Genomic DNA, 20633 nt, shown 5'->3' on the forward strand with positions numbered 1-20633 from the left:
TCTGCACCTCAGCAGTCTCTCTCTGAACAGCAGAAGTGAACAGCTTTTTATACAATGCATGACATGTGGGTCTGTGGGCAGGGTCAGTCACAGGTTTCCCAGAGTGTTGTCTTGAGGTCAGATTTCTGACCCTTGTAATGTTCATGGTTGTCTTCATGGGGAGAAGTGTGAGATCCAAAGAACAGATGTCTTTCTTTGATATACACTGGGGAGGTTTGATCCCACAGGTCTTTATTTAACAACTGTCAATCAATCATTAACAAAGACAGTTCCTGCCAAACTGGGGAAGCAATTTAAGTCCACAAGCAGACTTTTAACAAACAGCCTTGCTAACATTTGCATGCTTGACAATTAATACAATTGGCTCTACTGACATATTAGTATTTCAAACATTATACATTTTATATAAAACATTATCCCGGGTTCCTCAGGTAGAATTACTTAAGTGTCATTAAGTTAGGTTTAAGTCATCTTTTATTGTTTGTTATCAAACTGAGGAAGAAACTGGGTAACACTTCTGTTAGCAGCAAGTAGTTTGTATTTGGGTTTGTTGCTCTGGTCTATGGAATATATAAAGTACCTTGAATGTCTGTGTCTCACAAAATAAATCTTCAATTGGAATGTGATGCTAGTCTCTGTAGAGACGGGCATGGCAGCCAATTTGTCAGTTGGGGGGGTCTTCCAGCATGGATGTGTTATCTGTCGTACTTTGTCGTAAAACACAGAACTTCAAAGCTATCTCCTTAAGACCTTTAACACAAGCCTACATTTCTCAGTTAGGAAGGTGAAGAAAAGGAGGAAATGCACTACAGGTGTACTTTTGTCAATTTCTACTTAGTTCAGAGAAAATTGTGAGTTTTTTTATTTTTAAAGTGGAAGGGTACCAATACTTTGGCCACGTCTGTATCTCCTTGAAGAGTCCAAATAATCGAGAGATGTATTTTCAATCAAGAGGAATTTATTACGAGCAGCCGCACAGAAGAAGTGTTCGAGAGGAAATCTCAAAAACAGTCTTAGAGAAGTTTTAAAGAAGTTATAAAGTACAGTCTGGCTCGGTTTCTGCCTGACAACTACTCAAGAAGACCCATATATGGCTAAATCAGGGAAAAATGAAGGCATACGTAATGTTTAATATAAGGGGGGCTTTTATCATGTATGATGCCCAAATCCCTTTCGTATCTGTCTTATCAGACTCTGTTATTTTAGGTATCTGTAGCACAGTACTGTGAGACTAAGACTGTGAGATAGTGACCTTGTTCACACAGGGAGAAAAATGCAGTTCTTCATACTTTTTTTTATCTCTCTATACAGGCTGGGCAGCTGTAATCTCACAGAGGGGTCGTGTGCAGTTCTGGCCTCAGCTCTCAGGCCAGACCACTCTCATTTGAGAGAGCTGGAGCTGAGAGACAATGACCTGGGGGATTCAGGAGTGAAGCTGCTCTCTGCTGGGCTGGAGGATCCCAACTGTAAACTACAGAGACTAGGGTGAGAAACACTGAGCTCATAATGTAGATCAGCACATAAGGAGCAAATAAATAAACTAAATACAGTGCTCAGAAAACATTTGTGAACCCATTATAATGTTCTGTATACCTGCATTAATTTGACCTAAAATGTGATCTGATCTTCATCTAAATTCTAATAATAGATTAAGAGAATCTGATTAAACAAATAACAAATCATACTCTTTCACGTCTGTATGGAACATATTGATCCAACATTCACTTGTGTGTTGGTTTCACAAAGTGGCACTTCTCATTAATTAGTTCTACCAGTCGCCCAAATGAGGGGTTTAAGCTTGCAGATTTTGTTTGTTTGTTTGTTTTGTTTTGTTATTTGAGTGCACAAAGAAAAAAATGAAAATTTGCAAAAATAAAATACATTTTAAATTACTAAATGGATTTTCAAAATCTACACATGAAAATCAATCTATGATTTCCAGAATAAAATCATTGTCAAGGACACAAAATGTGCTAAATGTCATCCAGATTTTGAAACACCTGAGAAAACAAAATCATCAACCACTCACATACTTATATTGTCTTGTCTCAATATTAAAAAGCTGAATCCCCCCCAAATGATTGCCTATGAAGCCATCTCTGAAGATCTATCAAATTTGCCCTGATAAGGATTTCAGTGGCACCTTGATCAGTCTGCAAATAAAAATATGGTTCCAAAATGAATTCATAAAGACAATTAGTAATGTAGTTTCCAAGTACAAAGTTATGATGGATACCGTCAATAATAACTTAGTTATACAAATATAAACTAAACATTTTCAGCAAATATGATTAGTGGGTCTGAAAATTAAGATTTTTATAGTCTCATTTCAGTCCTGTGAATTAAATGCTTTATGTGCTAGATGAGGCCAAGAATAGCAGGAGGCACCAAAATCACAGTTTTTCACACAACCGTTCCTACCTGAATGTGACAGAAAACTGTCACAAATGTCAATTAGACTCTTGATACTAATAGTAAGTTTATTTAGCTTGTTTTGAGAAAGTTTATCATGAAATTTTACTTGGATATAACACCTTAAAATAGGACATTGTACAGGTATAATAAGCTACTTAAAAATGAGAGAGGCTTTTTGGAGAATGATGTCTGGGAATTCAAGAGATTAATTCATGTTTTTTTTTTTTTTTAATTGGCATCTTCTCACTAAATCTTGAAATGTAGAAATGCTTAAAATCGGTCCCTTCTTACTTATTTCAAGATTTTGGGGTTTTCTAGTTGGTTGGGCATTTCTTCTTATTTAAAAAAAGTGACATTTTCTCACTGCACTGGCAGATAATTTCACTTAAGTAATTTTCTCTCAAATTTTACTTAAATTTGGAGGTGCATTTCTTGCAGTGTACCAAAACTGTGTAGAAAACATACACCTATGATGGAGGGAATGAAAGTAATGTTATCTTTCAAATCGAAAGCATTGCCCAAAGGGGGAGGGGTTTACCTCATTTCCATGGAACCTCATCAAAACATTTTTCTATCCAAGCTGCCGACAGGCCCATGTGTGTGTCTCTCAAACAGCAACTTCTAGCTTCCTGCTTGTATATAATGTGACTTGCACACAGGGACTTCCTCTTTGCCATTTCGACTTGGAATCATCAAGATTATTATTATTATTTATATATTAGCATACACCCTTATCCAGGGCAACTTACAAAACAAGAGCAATACAAAGTGCAATAATACAGTACAGTTCAAAACATGATGCAATTTACAAATTCCAAAGTTCACAAGTGTATAGGAGATATACTGTAAATAATATGTAAGTCTTACATCCTAGATTTTAAAAGCTGATAAGTGCAGACAAGATGTTAAGTCAATGTTAAGAGCTAACTGAAAGGCGGCATAGGGAGAAAAAAAAACAGTACTAGTAATGCAAAGCAAGAAGTATGACAAAACTTTGTATAAGTGCAATTTTACAGAAGAATAAATTACTAAATTAGAAGTTCAGTCTGAAAATATGTTTCTTGAGTAATCGCCAGAAGGAGGTCAGGGACTCTGCTGTTTTGACTTCAGTGGGAAGGTCGTTCCACCACTTAGGGGCCAGGGATTTGTCCATAATATGATTTTTAACAAACAAATCTTTGTCCTTCTGAGTCTTAGTGGACATCATGACTATTTATTATTATTATTATTATTATTATTATTATTATTATTATTATTAATATATTCATTGTATTTGTATTACTTTAACATTATTCTTAAAATATTTTCTTACTTATTTCTGATGTCGTATGCACTCTGTACAGTTAAATGTTTAGATCCTCATTAATCTGTTGTTAAAACATCAATAACTGCATAATTAAAATATAATTCTGAAATTATTGGTTACTTTTTCTGGACTATGCACAATATTAAAAATACAGTGCATACAAAACAGACATTTACCTTACATAACCTTCAGACTATATAAATACATAAACTCACAAAGCACATACACATTGAAATCCAAAGATAATTCAGATATTAGATTAGTGGCGTGTTTTGTGGACCCTGCAGTTTCTCAAACAGCTCTTATAATTTATTTATTTATTATGTTATTTATTTATTTATTTATTTATGAAGCTTGTTATTATTTAAAATAAGATGTAAAATTATCTTTTTCAATTATTTCACTACCTTTATGTTTTCTTGATCCATAGTGATCAATTTCTTCTCTAAATTCTTATTATTCAGACAAAGAATTATAGAAATGTCGGTTTTTATCTTGTTTTTACCTGGGGGTCCAGTCAGGATCCCACTCTGTCTTTACCATTTTAAGTTTAACATTTTTAAACTTCTCTTGTAGGAATTCACATATAGACACATATTGTAATGCCATTTGGCCACGTCTGTATCTCCTTGAAGAGTCCAAATAATCGAGAGATGTATTTTCAATCAAGAGGAATTTATTACGAGCAGCCGCACAGAAGAAGTGTTCGAGAGGAAATCTCAAAAACAGTCTTAGAGAAGTTATAAAGAAGTTATAAAGTACAGTCTGGCTCGGTTTCTGCCTGACAACTACTCAAGAAGACCCATATATGGCTAAATCAGGGAAAAATGAAGGCATACGTAATGTTTAATATAAGGGGGGCTTTTATCATGTATGATGCCCAAATCCCTTTCTTATCTGTCTTATCAGACTCTGTTTGTTAGGTATCTGTAGCACAGTACTGTGAGACTAAGACTGTGAGATAGTGACCTTGTTCACACAGGGAGAAAAATGCAGTTCTTCATACTTTTTTTTATCTCTCTATACAGGCTGGGCAGCTGTAATCTCACAGAGGGGTCGTGTGCAGTTCTGGCCTCAGCTCTCAGGCCAGACCACTCTCAGTTGAGAGAGCTGGAGCTGAGAGACAATGACCTGGGGGATTCAGGAGTGAAGCTGCTCTCTGCTGGGCTGGAGGATCCCAACTGTAAACTACAGAGACTAGGGTGAGAAACACTGAGCTCATAATGTAGATCAGCACATAAGGAGCAAATAAATAAACTAAATACAGTGCTCAGAAAACATTTGTGAACCCATTATAATGTTCTGTATCCCTGCATTAATTTGACCTAAAATGTGATCTGATCTTCATCTAAATTCTAATAATAGATTAAGAGAATCTGATTAAACAAATAACAAATCATACTCTTTCACATCTGTATGGAACATATTGATCCAACATTCACTTGTGTGTTGGTTTCACAAAGTGGCACTTCTCATTAATTAGTTCTACCAGTCGCCCAAATGAGGGGTTTAAGCTTGCAGATTTTGTTTGTTTGTTTGTTTTGTTTTGTTATTTGAGTGCACAAAGAAAAAAATGAAAATTTGCAAAAATAAAATACATTTTAAATTACTAAATGGATTTTCAAAATCTACACATGAAAATCAATCTATGATTTCCAGAATAAAATCATTGTCAAGGACACAAAATGTGCTAAATGTCATCCAGATTTTGAAACACCTGAGAAAACAAAATCATCAACCACTCACATACTTATATTGTCTTGTCTCAATATTAAAAAGCTGAATCCCCCCCAAATGATTGCCTATGAAGCCATCTCTGAAGATCTATCAAATTTGCCCTGATAAGGATCTGAGATAGTTTTCAGTGGCACCTTGATCAGTCTGCAAATAAAAATATGGTTCCAAAATGAATTCATAAAGACAATTAGTAATGTAGTTTCCAAGTACAAAGTTATGATGGATACCGTCAATAATAACTTAGTTATACAAATATAAACTAAACATTTTCAGCAAATATGATTAGTGGGTCTGAAAATTAAGATTTTTATAGTCTCATTTCAGTCCTGTGAATTAAATGCTTTATGTGCTAGATGAGGCCAAGAATAGCAGGAGGCACCAAAATCACAGTTTTTCACACAACCGTTCCTACCTGAATGTGACAGAAAACTGTCACAAATGTCAATTAGACTTTTGATACTAATAGTAAGTTTATTTAGCTTGTTTTGAGAAAGTTTATCATGAAATTTCACTTGGATATAACACCTTAAAATAGGACATTGTACAGGTATAATAAGCTACTTAAAAATGAGAGAGGCTTTTTGGAGAATGGTGTCTGGGAATTCAAGAGATTAATTCATGTTTTTTTTTTTTTTAATTGGCATCTTCTCACTAAATCTTGAAATGTAGAAATGCTTAAAATCGGTCCCTTCTTACTTATTCCAAGATTTTGGGGTTTTCTAGTTGGTTGGGCATTTCTTCTTATTTAAAAAAAGTGACATTTTCTCACTGCACTGGCAGATAATTTCACTTAAGTAATTTTCTCTCAAATTTAACTTAAATTTGGAGGTGCATTTCTTGCAGTGTACCAAAACTGTGTAGAAAACATACACCTATGATGGAGGGAATGAAAGTAATGTTATCTTTCAAATCGAAAGCATTGCCCAAAGGGGGAGGGGTTTACCTCATTTCCATGGAACCTCATCAAAACATTTTTCTATCCAAGCTGCCGACAGGCCCATGTGTGTGTCTCTCAAACAGCAACTTCTAGCTTCCTGCTTGTATATAATGTGACTTGCACACAGGGACTTCCTCTTTGCCATTTCGACTTGGAATCATCAAGATTATTATTATTATTTATATATTAGCATACACCCTTATCCAGGGCAACTTACAAAACAAGAGCAATACAAAGTGCAATAATACAGTACAGTTCAAAACATGATGCAATTTACAAATTCCAATGTACACAAGTGTATAGGAGATATACTGTAAATAATATGTAAGTCTTACATCCTAGATTTTAAAAGCTGATAAGTGCAGACAAGATGTTAAGTCAATGTTAAGAGCTAACTGAAAGGCGGCATAGGGAGAAAAAAAAACAGTACTAGTAATGCAAAGCAAGAAGTATGACAAAACTTTGTATAAGTGCAATTTTACAGAAGAATAAATTACTAAATTAGAAGTTCAGTCTGAAAATATGTTTCTTGAGTAATCGCCAGAAGGAGGTCAGGGACTCTGCTGTTTTGACTTCAATGGGAAGGTCGTTCCACCACTTAGGGGCCAGGGATGAGGAGGAGCGGCTCTTGAGGAAGGGGAGTGGAGGAGGAGTTAGTCTTCTGGCAAAGGAAGAGCGCAGGGGTCTGGAGGGGATGTATGGAGAGACAAGGGTCATGTCCAGACAGCAGAAGGTGAGGGTCAGTGAATGTCGTAGATTCCAAGGGGATTGAGATGGACAGGTTAGCAGAAGGTGAGGAAGAGGGGGGAAAAAGAGGAGATCAGATTTGGAGAGGTTGAGCTTGAGGGGATGAGAGGGTCAGAGGAGGGAAAAAACAGGAAGATCTGGCATCATCTTCATGGTAAGAGAAACCATGGGATGCGATGAGGGGGCCCAGGGAGCAAGTGTAGAGAGAGAACAGGAGGGGTCCAGGATGGAACCTTAGGGTACGTCTGTGAGGAGAGGTTGGGGAGTGAATGAGGAAACTCGCCATGTCACTTGGTAGGTCCGGTCATTGAGGTAGGAGGAGAACCAGGCGAGAGCAGTTTCAGAGCAAAGTCAGCGAGGCAGGAGAAGAGGATGGAGTGATCGACAGTGTCAAATGCTGCAGAGAGATGGATGAGGACTGAGGAGAGGGAGGCCACCTGAGCACAGCTGAGGGAGTCAGTAACTGCCAGGAGAGCAGTCTCAGTGGAGTGAGCTGTGCGGAAGCCGGATTGCAGAAGATCAAGGAGTGAGTGATGGGCAAGAAATGCAGAGAGCTGACGGTGGACAGCTCACTCGAGGGTCCATGAGAGGAAGGGGAGTAGGTAGACAGGGTGATAGTTCTGAGTAGAGGTAGGGTCAAGGGTAGGTTTCTTGAGGAGTGAGATCACAGCAGCTTGTTTAAAAGCAGAGGGGAAACAGCCAGAGAGGAGTAAGGAATTGAGGAGTGAGGAGATGAAGGGGAGTAGATCAAGAGCAGGCACTTGGAGGAGGCGAGTGGGGAGAGGGTCCAGGGCACACGTCATGAATTTGTGACCTAAGAGGAGAGAGGTAAGAAAAGAGGTGAGAAAGGGAGAAAGAGTTGAAGTGGTGGTCAAGATGTCCAGGGGTGTCACAGAGAGCATAGAAGGGGAGCAGCCTCAAGCTGGCCCCCTACCCTGTGATTGGGGGAGATGTGGAGAGAGAAAAATTTAAGGAGGAGGAGGTGGAGGAGGGGAAGAATTCCAGCAGAGTGGGAGGGGTTGGAGAGGTGGATGTTGAAGTCTCCCATGAAGATGGTAGGTGAGGAGAGTGAGGGGAGGGAGGAGAGGAGGAAGTCGAGTTTGTCCAGGAAGGCAACGAATGGAGCAGGAGGGCAGTAGATAACTAAAAGGAAGAGGTGAGAGGGAGAGGTTAGTTCTTCTGCATGGAATTCAAAGCTGATAGTTGAGATCAAGGAGAGAAAGGGGGGACAGAGAAGAGGAGAGAAGGGGAGAGCAGCAGCCCTGTCCCTCCTTGCTGCCCTGGTAGGACGAAGGGAGTAGGACAGAACAAATAGAGAGGATAGGGCAGATCAGGGGAGATCCATGTCTCGGTGAGAGCAAGGAAATCCAGAGAAAGGTGGGAGTTGAAAGTGGAAATGAAGTCGGCCTTGTTGGAAGCTGATTGGCAATTTTACAGACCTCCTGTGAGGGGAATAGAGGGGAGGGAGGAGGAGGGGAGAGGCAGAGTGATGAGGTTAGAGGGATTAGGGAGGTGGTTGCAAGGAAGAGGCAGGAGAGAGTGGGACAGGAATCGGATAGATAGTTATAGCTGCCTGGTGTCGAAGTGCGGCATCTCCTCGTAGTCTTCTTCTCGCTGGAGTCCCACAGCCAGAGTCTCTGCTATTTGTAAGTGTGGCCCTTCAATGTGGACAAGTGCAAGGTATTACATGCAGGTAACAAAAATGTCCACTATAATTACACTATGGGAGGAATAGGACTAGAAGAAGTAACGCATGAGAAAGACCTAGGAGTCTATGTGGACTCCTCACTTTCTGCATCCACAAAATGTGGGGAAGCAATAAAAAAGGCAAACAGAATGCTAGGGTATATTGTCAAAAGTGTAGAATTGAGAACAAGGGCAGTAATGTTAAGAGCTCATCTGGATACTGTCTACAGTTCTGGGCTGCACACTTCAAGAAAGATATCGCTGCTCTAGATGCAGTTCAGAGGAGAGCAACCAGACTTATTCCAGTGAACTGAACCTTTTCACCCTTGAGCCAGGAGCCCGGAGTGTGCCTCCACCAGTGACGGTGGACCCTTGGTGACTCAAGGCTTCTGCCTCTCCCTGAGCACCTCTGTGTTACAGAGTTCTTCCACTCCCATTCCAACTGCCCCAGACCCCCTCCTCTTCACCCTCGCCTCCGACACATGGGCCACAGGGAACAGCGCAGATTGCGCCACGTAGTACTGGACTTTCTCACCACCAGGGTAGACCAGGTCTTTGAGATCCTGCGTCTCCAAGCAGAATGCCACGCATCCTCCACATGAACACTCTACAACTTGAGCAGCATTTCTCAGACTCCAGCTTTTACTGCCAGCTCTAGTCAGGACGGACAACACAATGGTTATTGCCTATATCTACAGGCAGGGAGGTCTCCGGTCACCCAGGCTGCTGCCTGGCATATCGCCAGCTACTGTGGACACTGGCTTCAGTATGGCGCCTCCTCTACTGGTAGTCCAGAAGAGAGCCCACCCAATGCCCTCTATGTTCTCTATCTGAGACCACTCCGGAACCCTGGGGGTGGCCACAATGTCTACATGTGCATTCTTACACAAGAGGTGTGTATCTTCTATAGGTTGGATGTGACAGGACCAGCCTACTATATTGGGAACCTGGTTTTGGTGTCAGTTGAGCCTCAGTAGTTCCTGATCTACTATCTACATGTTTGCCCTCCTATGTCAGTGAATTCTGGTAGGTTCAGCCTCGGGTGGAGCTTGAAAGAACGGTTTTCCCTTCCACCAGACTATGCCCTCCAGTCAGGCACCCACTAGAGCTGTTCCTGGTTTTTGTGAATAGTTTCCTGTAGAGCACTGTCTCCAGACCCTGTTCAAGTGGCCACGCAGGTGCCTTGCTGGGCCACCCTGCATATAGTTAATTCATTGTCCAGCAGTGGCTATTCAGGTGCGCCCTGTCTAGCCCGTTGTATGCATATGTATCTATATTCCATTGGTACACAGTAGAGCTTGTGTTGCCCCATGTCTAGCTATGGTAGTTGCACAGGTAGTGACCGCTCCTGTGTTAAGCATAGGGGCGCATGAGCTGGCCTCCTGTTGCCCCCGCTTTGTATATAGTTAGTTTGTTACGCACAATTAACTTATTGCCCTGTTTCTAGCTGGGATAGTTGCGCAGGTAGTGACAGCTCCTGTGTTAAGCGGAGGGGCACAAGAGCTGGCCTCTTGTTGCCACTGCTTTGTGTATAGATTTTGTTGTAACTAACCTTGGGTGAGGGAGTAGGTGCTGTTGACCTTCCCCTCTCTGAATTACTTCCCAGTAGAGCATGACTGAGGTATTTGCTCCTGGGCAGCCCAGATGTGTCCTTGAGGGGCCCTAGCAGGTTCTGCTTCAGGGCAGGCTTTCTCATCAGTCCGCTGCCCTCCTCCCTTGCGACGTATAGCTTATACAGTAACCCCTCCCCTTTTCGGCAATGATTTATTTTTTTAGATAACCTGGGTTGCATTCACAACCTATTGTTTTAAGCATAAGTATAAGTATCTGGCCTCGAAGTTGACGGATCTCATCTATGCGTGTCGCACTTCGTATGCAATATTTTTAAGCTAATTGAGCTCAGCTGAAGCTACAGGTACATCAATGAACACTGCACATAAGAACATAAGAAAGTTTACAATCGAGAGGAGGCCATTCGACCCATTGTGCTCAGTTGTTGTCCATTAATAAGTTAGTGATCCAAGGTTCCTATCCAGTCTATTTTTGAATGTTCCCAAATTGTCGCTTCAACCACAACCTGTAGAGCCACAGCAGTGTGTGATGCTGCATTGCAGTGCTATTCTGCAGTGAGAAGAGACTGACACAATTTTTGTTTCATTCATCATGTTTCTGGTCATATATTATAAGAATAAATTATAATATTTAATTAATTCACAATATTGCTGCTGTTTAACTGAAGTACTGTATGCAAATACATTTTGTCCACTTACCCTCAGAGTAGTTTGATTTTCGTTAATGTGTTTGGCCAATGAAAGAGTGAGATTTGCAAACACAAATGAGCCTTAATAGCATTTCCCCTTGATCCTCAAACCTGGCAGGGTGACTGTAGTGATAGTTCCAGTTAGGAACAGTGTAGCTAGGCTATTGAACCTAATGTAAGAACAGCCAGACTAGGCTGAGTGTGAAGACAGATCCACAAAGAGTACTCAGTAAATAGACTGATCATGAAATTATCTGCTGAGATAAATCATAAGTCTTTCCACCTGCCAGACTGCCTGAGTGATCTGTGGTCACTGCAGAGCTGAGAGAGTGAGAGAGTGTCTCCTTCTCCCTGCAGGCTGTCTCTCTGTCGAGTCTCAGAGGAAGGCTGCACAGCCCTGGCCTCAGCTCTGCGCTCAAACCCCTCATCTCTGACAGAGCTGGATCTGAGCTACAATTACCCAGGGGACTCAGGAGTGGTGCTGCTCTCTGCTCTACTGGAGGATCCCAACTGTAAACTGGAGAAACTGCTGTAAGTGCAGGGTGTGTGTTTGTGTCAATATGCAGTAACTCACAAGGAGAGACAGTGGTTTCTCAGCTTGGCTCCTCTCTCCTGCTCTAACCTTCTCTCCCTCTACTCACATCAGTACTGCTCAGACCTGTTGTCTGTCACTGCTCTGTACTTGTCTCATATAATTCCCTATCCTCTTAACAATCAGACTGCAAGTGTGAGTATTAGAGCAGGCTGCTATAGTCTGATAAAGCCATCATATTGACCAAAGAAAACTAGCACATCTGGAGATTATACAAAATCACAGCTTGGATTTAATACCATTTCTAGTCTCACAGGAGACCAGTGTTTGTCTAAGAAGTAGAGAGGTGAAGAGATGAGGCCAGTCCATCCAGGAACACATTTAGTATTTCTCCGTTAACAACTGTTCAATGACATAAGGTATAAGGACATTAGCCGTCTTATAGTGCACTCTTATAATAGTAAAAAATAGTCCACTTTCCTCAAAGTAAAACGAGAACAGCCCTGTGTCACTGTTCCTCTGTAACACAGCACATGAATACTGCAGTGTAGTGGTAGGAGGGGGTAAGATGGCTGACCAGGTTCCTCCTACCACTGCACCACAACATAGGCAGAAATGTATATCTGTAGGCTCATCAGGCTCAGGCTGGGTTCACTTCCTCAGGCCAAGTAACTCAGAGGAAATAAACTCCTCTTCTAGTCCACCAGTCCTGCCCCCAGCTCAGTCACTGACCTGGTGAGTTATACTTCAGACACACTGAAGACACTATCTGTCCCGTGTTGGTCACAGGCACATAGATGCCAGCCGTCTCTGTCTCCCAAGAGTGTCCTACACTTCGTAATGGGAAAATGTGATACTGAACTTAACTCCTCTGAATTTCCTTATTTGTGAAGGGGAGTTTTGAGTACATTATGAGGATTTATTTTTTTGATCTGATTCAATGCACATTCAGCCACAACTGAGAGTAAACAGGATTGTACATTGACATACTGTAAAATCAGGCTAATCCAAGCTGACTCAGATGGACTAGAAAGTGGAATGATGTTCACGGATTTACTGATTCATTTAGTACACCAGGGAAACGGCCCGGGAAATGACTCCCTCTGGAGAGGGAGGCTCATGAATTACATCACACTTCATAGACAGGCTGTGTGCAGGAGTGTCACTGGTCCTTGTTATGGTTTCTTACAGGGTCGACCACAGTGGGGAGATCAGGGTCAAACCAGGACCCCTGACATGTAAGTCTGTTTGGACTGAGGAATCCAATTAATTCCAAACTATGTGTTTTCATAGAGAGATTGAGAATAGAGTGGGATGAAAAGTAATAGAATTTTCACTCACCATCTGTTCTCGATCTTCTCTTTCCTCCTCTCTCAGCACCCCAGCTCCTCTGCCATCTCTCTCTTTCATCTGTCTGTCTCCATCGCTGATCACATGCAGTCTACAGCCCCAAATAAAAAACATGACATTATATTGTGTGTTAATCTACTGTATATCTATACCAAAAGTGTGGGTGTGCAGATCTGCAATTGATTGAATGCTCGAAACAACCTATTTTATTTTTCATTTTTAAAAGTTTGACATTACTGCAAGAAAATTAAATAGCTCAAAACAAACTTCAGTTGGGTACACTGTAATGCAGTCTAACACGTTTTCCTATATATAGAGAGATATTCTGCATGATTTAATGGTATATAACTTCTGACATATGTGTGACAATAGTTAGCATTACATACATTACCAACCTGTTAGTTCATCAATAACACTCACTCAATTTACAGCAACTACATTATTTTCAACCTCTTTTTAGCGACCTGTCCGTTTTTTGTTGAGGTCACGATCACAAGTTCTTGGTCAAAGGTTGCTTAACCAGGTTGGGTTGTGGTCAAAACACGAAAATGTGCCCCTATTCTGATTGGTTACGTCAGTTAGCTGACAACGTGTCGACAACATAAGGACGTGACGCGTAATATGCCGGCATTCGTTTTCCTGCTCCATTCACACAGACTCGTTGCTAGATTTTAGACTAGGTCCTGAGATGGAAAATTGCTGGTGTCAAAATGCCGGTATAAACCCTTTCACACAGACCTTGCTGGCAACAAAATACCACCAAAAAGCCAGTGTCAGAAATCTTTACAGATGCTGTGTGTAATACCTGTGTATTACTTTTCAATTATTTTACTGACTATATTACTCATTGTGTTACTATTTCCTACTTGCCTCCTTCTCCTTTTTTCCCCTCTCTTCCTATCCCTGCAACTTTTCGCTCTTCTCATCCCTCCCTCCAAAGCTCACATTTTTCTCATTCTGCATTCTATCCTCTCTTCCTTGCCACTTTCTCTACCCTTCCGCCTACTACTCTCTTCGCCCATCTCTTCCTCTTACTCCACTCCTTATCTATACCTCCCCTCCCATTGCCCCTTCCCCCTCTCCATCTGCCTTCCTTTCCTCTCTGTCTTCTCTCCCCACTCATCTCTCTCCCTCTGTCTCTCTTCTTTCTCCCAGTTTCTCACTCTCATGTTTCTTCCTTCCTCTCTCATGTGTAATTGGCATGACTACACGGCAAATGTGACCAAAACAAATAGAGATATCCCATACCTCCCCACTGTCCCAATGCAATTCAAAAGAGCTTTGGGTCTTATACGTTTTCATAACATTTACAGTACAATTAAGAACAGAGCAAAAGGTAACATCAAATACAATCCTACAAACAGAACATTTACAGACAGTTTTACAGTGCTGAGTGTACATTAGCTGTTTTCAGCCTCAGTAAGGATTGGAATGAAAGAACTGACAGAAGAGACAAAATAATTCAGTAGCCCATATTCATTTAAAATAATAAAAACATGCAATAGAAATACTAAGCACAAAAAGAAACCAAAATCCCCAGATTCACCACAATAGTATCTCTCATTTTGTTTTGGGGTGATTATATAGTTGTCTCTCTATGCTCACCTAGAACTGTCTTTAGTATTCACTTGTTGTCTAGCTGGAGGAAGCCAGGAAACTGCTGTCATGAAACTGAATGTCAAGAAGAGTGTCTACTACGCCCACATTTTTTTTAGTTATGAGTTTTCTTTTAGTTAGAGTTTATGACTTTTGTATCCTATTAATATTTAGTTATACTTATTATTATTATTATTATTATTATTATTATTATTATTATTATTATTATTATTATTATTATTATACTCCTCATTGTTATTTAGTTGATTCTAATGAATATGTTTTCTCTTCTTCCTCTTGTAAACAGATGCCTGTCAACTCACACTGGACCTCAATACAGCATGCAGATGGCTGTCTCTGTCTGAGGGGAACAGAAAAGTCACACGGAGCAGAGAGGAGCAGCCACACCCTGATCACCCAGAGAGATTTCACTACTGGGACCAAGTGCTGTGCAGCGAGGCTCTGACTAGCCACTCTTACTGGGAGGCTGAGTGGAGTGGGGGTGGAGCTGCTATAGGAGTCACATATAAAGGAATCGCCAGGAAAGGACTGGGAGATCGCTGTGGCCTTGGACGCAATAAAGTGTCCTGGAGTTTGCTTTGCAGGGGTTCCAGTTGCTCAGCCTGGCACAAAAACAATTACACTGCCATACCTGTCCCCCCTCCCCACAGAGTAGGAGTGTATCTGGACTGGCCAGCCGGCACTCTGTCGTTTTACAGCGTCTCCTCTGGCACACTGACCCTCCTGCACACCTTCCACAACACATTCACTGAGCCCCTCTACCCAGGGTTTAGGGTTGACTATGACTCCAGTGTGTCCCTGTGCCAGCTAGAGTAGCCTGGTGTGTCCTGTAAGAGCCTCTGTCTGGAACTCCTGTCTGTCTTCTCTGCTCCAGTGATCAGACAGAGGAGGACCTTCACACAGAACTGTGACCCCTTCTCTCACCCCCCCTCTTTCTTTTCTCTCTCTCTCTCTTTCTCACCCTTCCTACCTCATCCATTTTTTTTTTAATTTTGTATCATTTAAAACATTTTCCCAGTGGTTGTGTGTGTTTCTCCAGGTTCTCCAGCTTCCTCCCACATCCCAAAAATAATGTCTGCTTAAGTTGACTGGTCGCTTTATATTACCCCGTATGCATGTGAGAGTGGTGTGTGTGTGTATCTGTGTGTATCTGTGTTTTTCTGTGTCTGTCTGTGTGTGTGATAAAGGTAATATTATTTACTAAATCTAATTTGGAATAATGAGTGACTCAGAATACAATATAACTTAAAGATCTGCTTTTATTCTCTCTATATTTACTGTGAAAAGGAGAAAGGAGAAAAATCAGAGAAACCACGTAGTGAAACTGGTACAAATGCATTTGATACTTTCATTTAATAACATTTTCTATCCCAAATTCCATCAGATACTTTTCCTTACTACAAGGACTCTCAAATAAACTGAAGATAAATGGGGAATTATCCCTGTCAGTTGTTTTATTTGCATATAAATATACATCAGAGAATCAATGTGTAATCCAACATTGTGAAAGGACAATTCTTTTTTTATTATTGTTTGCTTTGTAAGGTTCTAAAATCTGTATGAATTATGCTAATTAAGTTAATTTAAGTAGAAACATATTCTGAGGAGTGAGCTTTTCATGTCCAGCTCATTCTATGTACCAGAAATCAGAGATTGGGAGTGCTGACTCTGGTGCTGCTTTGCTGGAAATCAATGTAGAAAAGTCAAGAAAATCATTAAAAAATAACATTTTATGCACGTTCGATTGCCCCATCACCATATTTTTCTGAAAGATTCATTGGTTTGTATTCTTAAAACGTTAATTGCAGATCACACTGCGTTATGTGGCAGCACACATCAGTGAGCACAGTACAGTCAGTGTTTGAGCTGGATCACCTCTGGGCCAAGCCCGGTACCATCCTACTCCTACGGCACAGCTCTGAAAAGGCAGTGTGGCATTCTGGGTGTAGTGAAAATGGCAAGTCCAGAAACATAGAGTTACTATAGGCCAGGGGAGTCTCACCCTTGTCCTAAAGAGATAAAGGTTTTTCTGGTTTCCATTGTAACCAAGCTCTCAGTGATTAATTGTCTTAACTACTTAAAGTCCTGCTGGAACATGCCCTGATGGAGTGAAGTGCTGCCCTGGTTTGGGAGTTTTATTAGTCTGCATGTGAAAACATGCAGAGCATTGTTCTCTTACAAAATCTGTATTATTCTTATTCTTCCGTTCATCCAGACTGTTACTTCTACAGTTCTTACCCTACACATACCATACTTCACACACTTATTCATCCTGATACCGTTCAGGTTGCTTCTGCTTTTTGTATGGCTAGGATCGATATTTACTCAGTTATGATCGATTAAAAACCCCACAAATCCCATCGACTTCAATGGTGGAACATATTCTCGCTCAGGGACCTTCAAAGCTGAAGGTCAGTAGCCAATCAGCATTGGTTACATCCCAATCAGTGGTCATGGTTCTCAGAGTTCGATTCTACCTCCCTGTCTCTGCTGTTCTCCTGTGCCTTGCTCAGTACTGGGATAACCCATTGCAGTCCTCACATTGTATATTATTTGATTTTCACATATAATACTGTATTATACTAATACTACCACTTCTACTACTAATAATAATTATACTATATTACATTTGTGTATACGGGGCTTTAATGCGGATTATTGTAGTGTTATTATTCTATATTATTCACTTGTCACAACTTTGCGCTACAAAATGTCAGTAAAAATATGCTCTCCCTGCCAAGTTCCTGCCAAGACCCAGAGCCACAGAGGGCTGAAGTGTTCCTGCTGCCGGAGCCACAGAGGGCCGAGGTGTTCCTGCCGCCGGACCCCCGGAGTGAGAAACCCGAGTATCCAGTGTCTGAGAGGGAGGAACCCGAGTGTCCCGTGTCTGAGAGGGAGGAAATCAAGTGTCCTGTCTCCGAGAGGGAGGAACCTAAGTGTTCAGAACCCCGGAGGGAGGAACCCGAGTGTCCAGTGTCCGAGAGGGAGGAGCGAGAGTGTTCAGAACCCTGGAGGGAGGAACCTGAGTGTCCCGTGTCCGAGAGGGAGGAACCCGAGTGTTCAGAGCCCCGGAGGGAGGAACCCGAGTGTCCAGTGTCTGAGAGAGAGGAGCCCGAGTGTTCAGAGCCCCGGAGGGAGGAACCCAAGAGTCCTGAAGATGAGGAAGAGGTGCTGCCTTGCTCGTCCCACTCCAAGGGTGAGAGTATCTGCCACCGTGTCTGGCAGAAGAGAGTCTGCCCCTGAGCACTGAGGAGCTACCAGGAGAAGATGACTTCAGGAGGGAGTTGCTGTCTGTCTCCTCAGAGGCCACACCAGAACAGGAGGTGCCTATAACCCAGGAGAAGGCACCACCTGTTTTCCCCTGCATTATACCAGGCCCTGAATCTGGAGAGCAGCTGGAGCAGCCAGAGCAGTCGGAGCAGCCGCAACAGGAACAGCAGCCGCAGAAGCTGCAGTTAACTCAGTCGGGAACCCAGAAGACAGAGGAGTCACAGAAACCAGAGGGTGAGACTCTTGTGTTGTGCTTCCTCCATCAGGTCTCCTGGACAACCAGAGTTCCTGTCCTTGACCTGAGTTACTGGCCGCAGCAAAGGAGATGGTGTGTCTCCAGGCTGGACCAGAGACTGGGGGGGAGCCAAGTGATACTGTGGCAGCGGAGAGGTCTCCGCCAGACAAGCCTGGTTCTTGGAGGGACCAGGCAGCAACAGGGGAGACACCTCCAGTGAAACTGGGGACATGCCAGTCCACCTCGAGAATCAGATGGGCGTGAAACGGAGAAGGACAGGACATGAGGGAATGGCACATCCACCGTGAGGATGACCCAGCAGATGGAGACCCCATCTGGCTCTTCGGCCCGCCCGCCCCTTGTGTCTTGGAGGGGGGCTTGGCCTTGGTGTGGCCGTCATCGTGTGTGCCCCTGGCTTCACTCTTGAGGTGGAGGATATGTGGCAGTGTGAGAGGCAAGGCTGGGGTCAGGGCAGGTCTTTCAGTGGAGGAGACTACAAAACCTCTCCTCCAAGACTCCAAACCCCAGAAGCCAGCAGGGCCCCTGATGGCCATAGCCCCGCACACCATTTCCCCTATAAAATGAAGCAGGAAACGAACCAGGGTGTGCATTCTTTGCTGGGGTAGCAAGGTGCACAGGAGGGTGAGAAGAAGTCAGAGAGAGAAGAGAGCGAAAGAGTGGAAGAGCAGAAGAGCAGGAGAAAGAAGCGTGAAGTTGATAGTTGACGAATTTACTGGCTTGAGACCCTTTTTCTGGACCTGGACCACGCCCCCTCTTGAACTCCGGACTGTCTGACAACCTCCCACCAGTAACGAACTTTGATTACAAACTTTGTAATGGACTCCACTAGACCTCTGAAGGTGTGCTGTGGTATCTGGCACCAAGATGTTAGCAGCAGATCCTTTAAGTCTTGTAAGTTGTGAGGTCGGGCCTCTATGGATCAGACTTCTTTGTCCAGCACATCCCACAGATGCTCAATTGGATTGAGATCTGGGGAATTTGGAGGCCAAGTCAACACCTTGAACTCGTGATTCATCAGACCAGGCCGCCTTCTTCCATTGCTCCGTGGTCCAGTTCTGATGCTCACTTGCCCATTGTAGGCACTTTCGGCAGTGGACAGGGGTCAGCATGGGCACCCTGACTGGTCTGTGGCTACGCAGCCCCATACTCAACAAACTGCGATGCACTGTGTGTTCTGACACCTTTCTATCAGAACCAGCATTCACTTTTTCAGCAATTTGAGCTACAGTAGCTCGTCTGTTGGATCGGACCACACGGGCCAGCCTTCGGTTCCCACGTGCATCAATGAGCCTTGGCCGTCCATGACCCTGTTGCCGGTTCACCGCTTTTCCCTCCTTGGACCACTTTTGATAGGTACTGACCTCTGCAGACTGGGAACACCCCACAAGAGAAGAGAAGAGAATAGAAGAGAGTGGAAAAGCAGGAGAAAGAAGGGTGACGTGTATATTTGACGGATTCACTGGCTTGAAACCCTTTTTCTGGACCTGGACCATTCTCCCTCTTGAACCCCGGACTGTCTGACAACCTCCCACTGGTAACGAACTTTAATTACGGACTTTTATTAGGAACCTGCCTTACCCTGTTATACTTCTGTCTGCCGACCCAGGCATTTACTGTTATTATTGTTATTAGTGTTTTGTTTGTAGTTAGGGACCATTTATGTTTAGTTAGTAGGTTTTGTTTTGTTAGCTTTGACACTGTGCCTGCCATTGAGGGGAGCAATAAAACTAAATAAATAAATAAATAAAACTACAGCAAGCGTGTTTTGTATCCTCTGCCTGCCTCCCTACTGTGAGTTTCAAGACCAGACCCCGCCTACATACAAGCCCTTTTTGTGACAGGCCCCCCAACCTGCTACAATACATATTATAGTGCCCCCACATTGGCTGCATTTCATCAACACCCCCCTTCCCAACACCCCAAACGCTGTGCCACCCCAAGAATATGTACTGGACCCCCCTGGCCCACCCCGTTTCACATTGTCTGGAAACACCACTGATTATAACCCATTGCGCTGAATGTTAATAGAGCTTAATATGATACTTAATATAACTTTAAATGCTTACTCTTTTGAATGTAGTACTGATAGATGCCTGTCTTTTCTTTTATAAATGATATTCACAATAAGTGATTATATGCATGTTGTAATCATATTGTTTATGTTAGAACATATCAATCCTTTATTCATAGTATTAGGAAGTGCCTATAACTGTGAACGTATGCACTTTGAAAAGTAATGGTATGTTTAAAGCACATTTTACATTTTCTTAAAATAGTTTTAGGCTCTCTAGGTACATGTGGCACCATTTCCTATACGAATCATGTGAAGCTCATGCGCCATTCAACCTCCAAGTACCGACACTACCTGTTAATACATTTAAACTGGCCTCTATTAAATCTCTTTTTCTAACAGCTACTGCTACTACTACTACTACTACTGCTACTACTAATTATTATTATTATTATTATTATTACTATTAGTAGTAGTAGTAGTAGTAGTAGTAGTAGTAAAATTAACAA

At 42.3% G+C, this 20633-nt stretch overlaps 1 pseudogene; it reads left to right on the forward strand.

Annotated features, from left to right (window-relative positions):
* LOC136711328 (NACHT, LRR and PYD domains-containing protein 12-like) overlaps window positions 1–19862 on the forward strand; it is a 46893-nt pseudogene extending 27031 nt beyond the window's left edge.
* The last annotated feature ends 771 nt before the right edge of the window (window positions 19863–20633 follow it).

Source organism: Amia ocellicauda, chromosome 16 (assembly GCF_036373705.1).
Source record: "Amia ocellicauda isolate fAmiCal2 chromosome 16, fAmiCal2.hap1, whole genome shotgun sequence".
Taxonomy (NCBI): domain Eukaryota; kingdom Metazoa; phylum Chordata; class Actinopteri; order Amiiformes; family Amiidae; genus Amia; species Amia ocellicauda.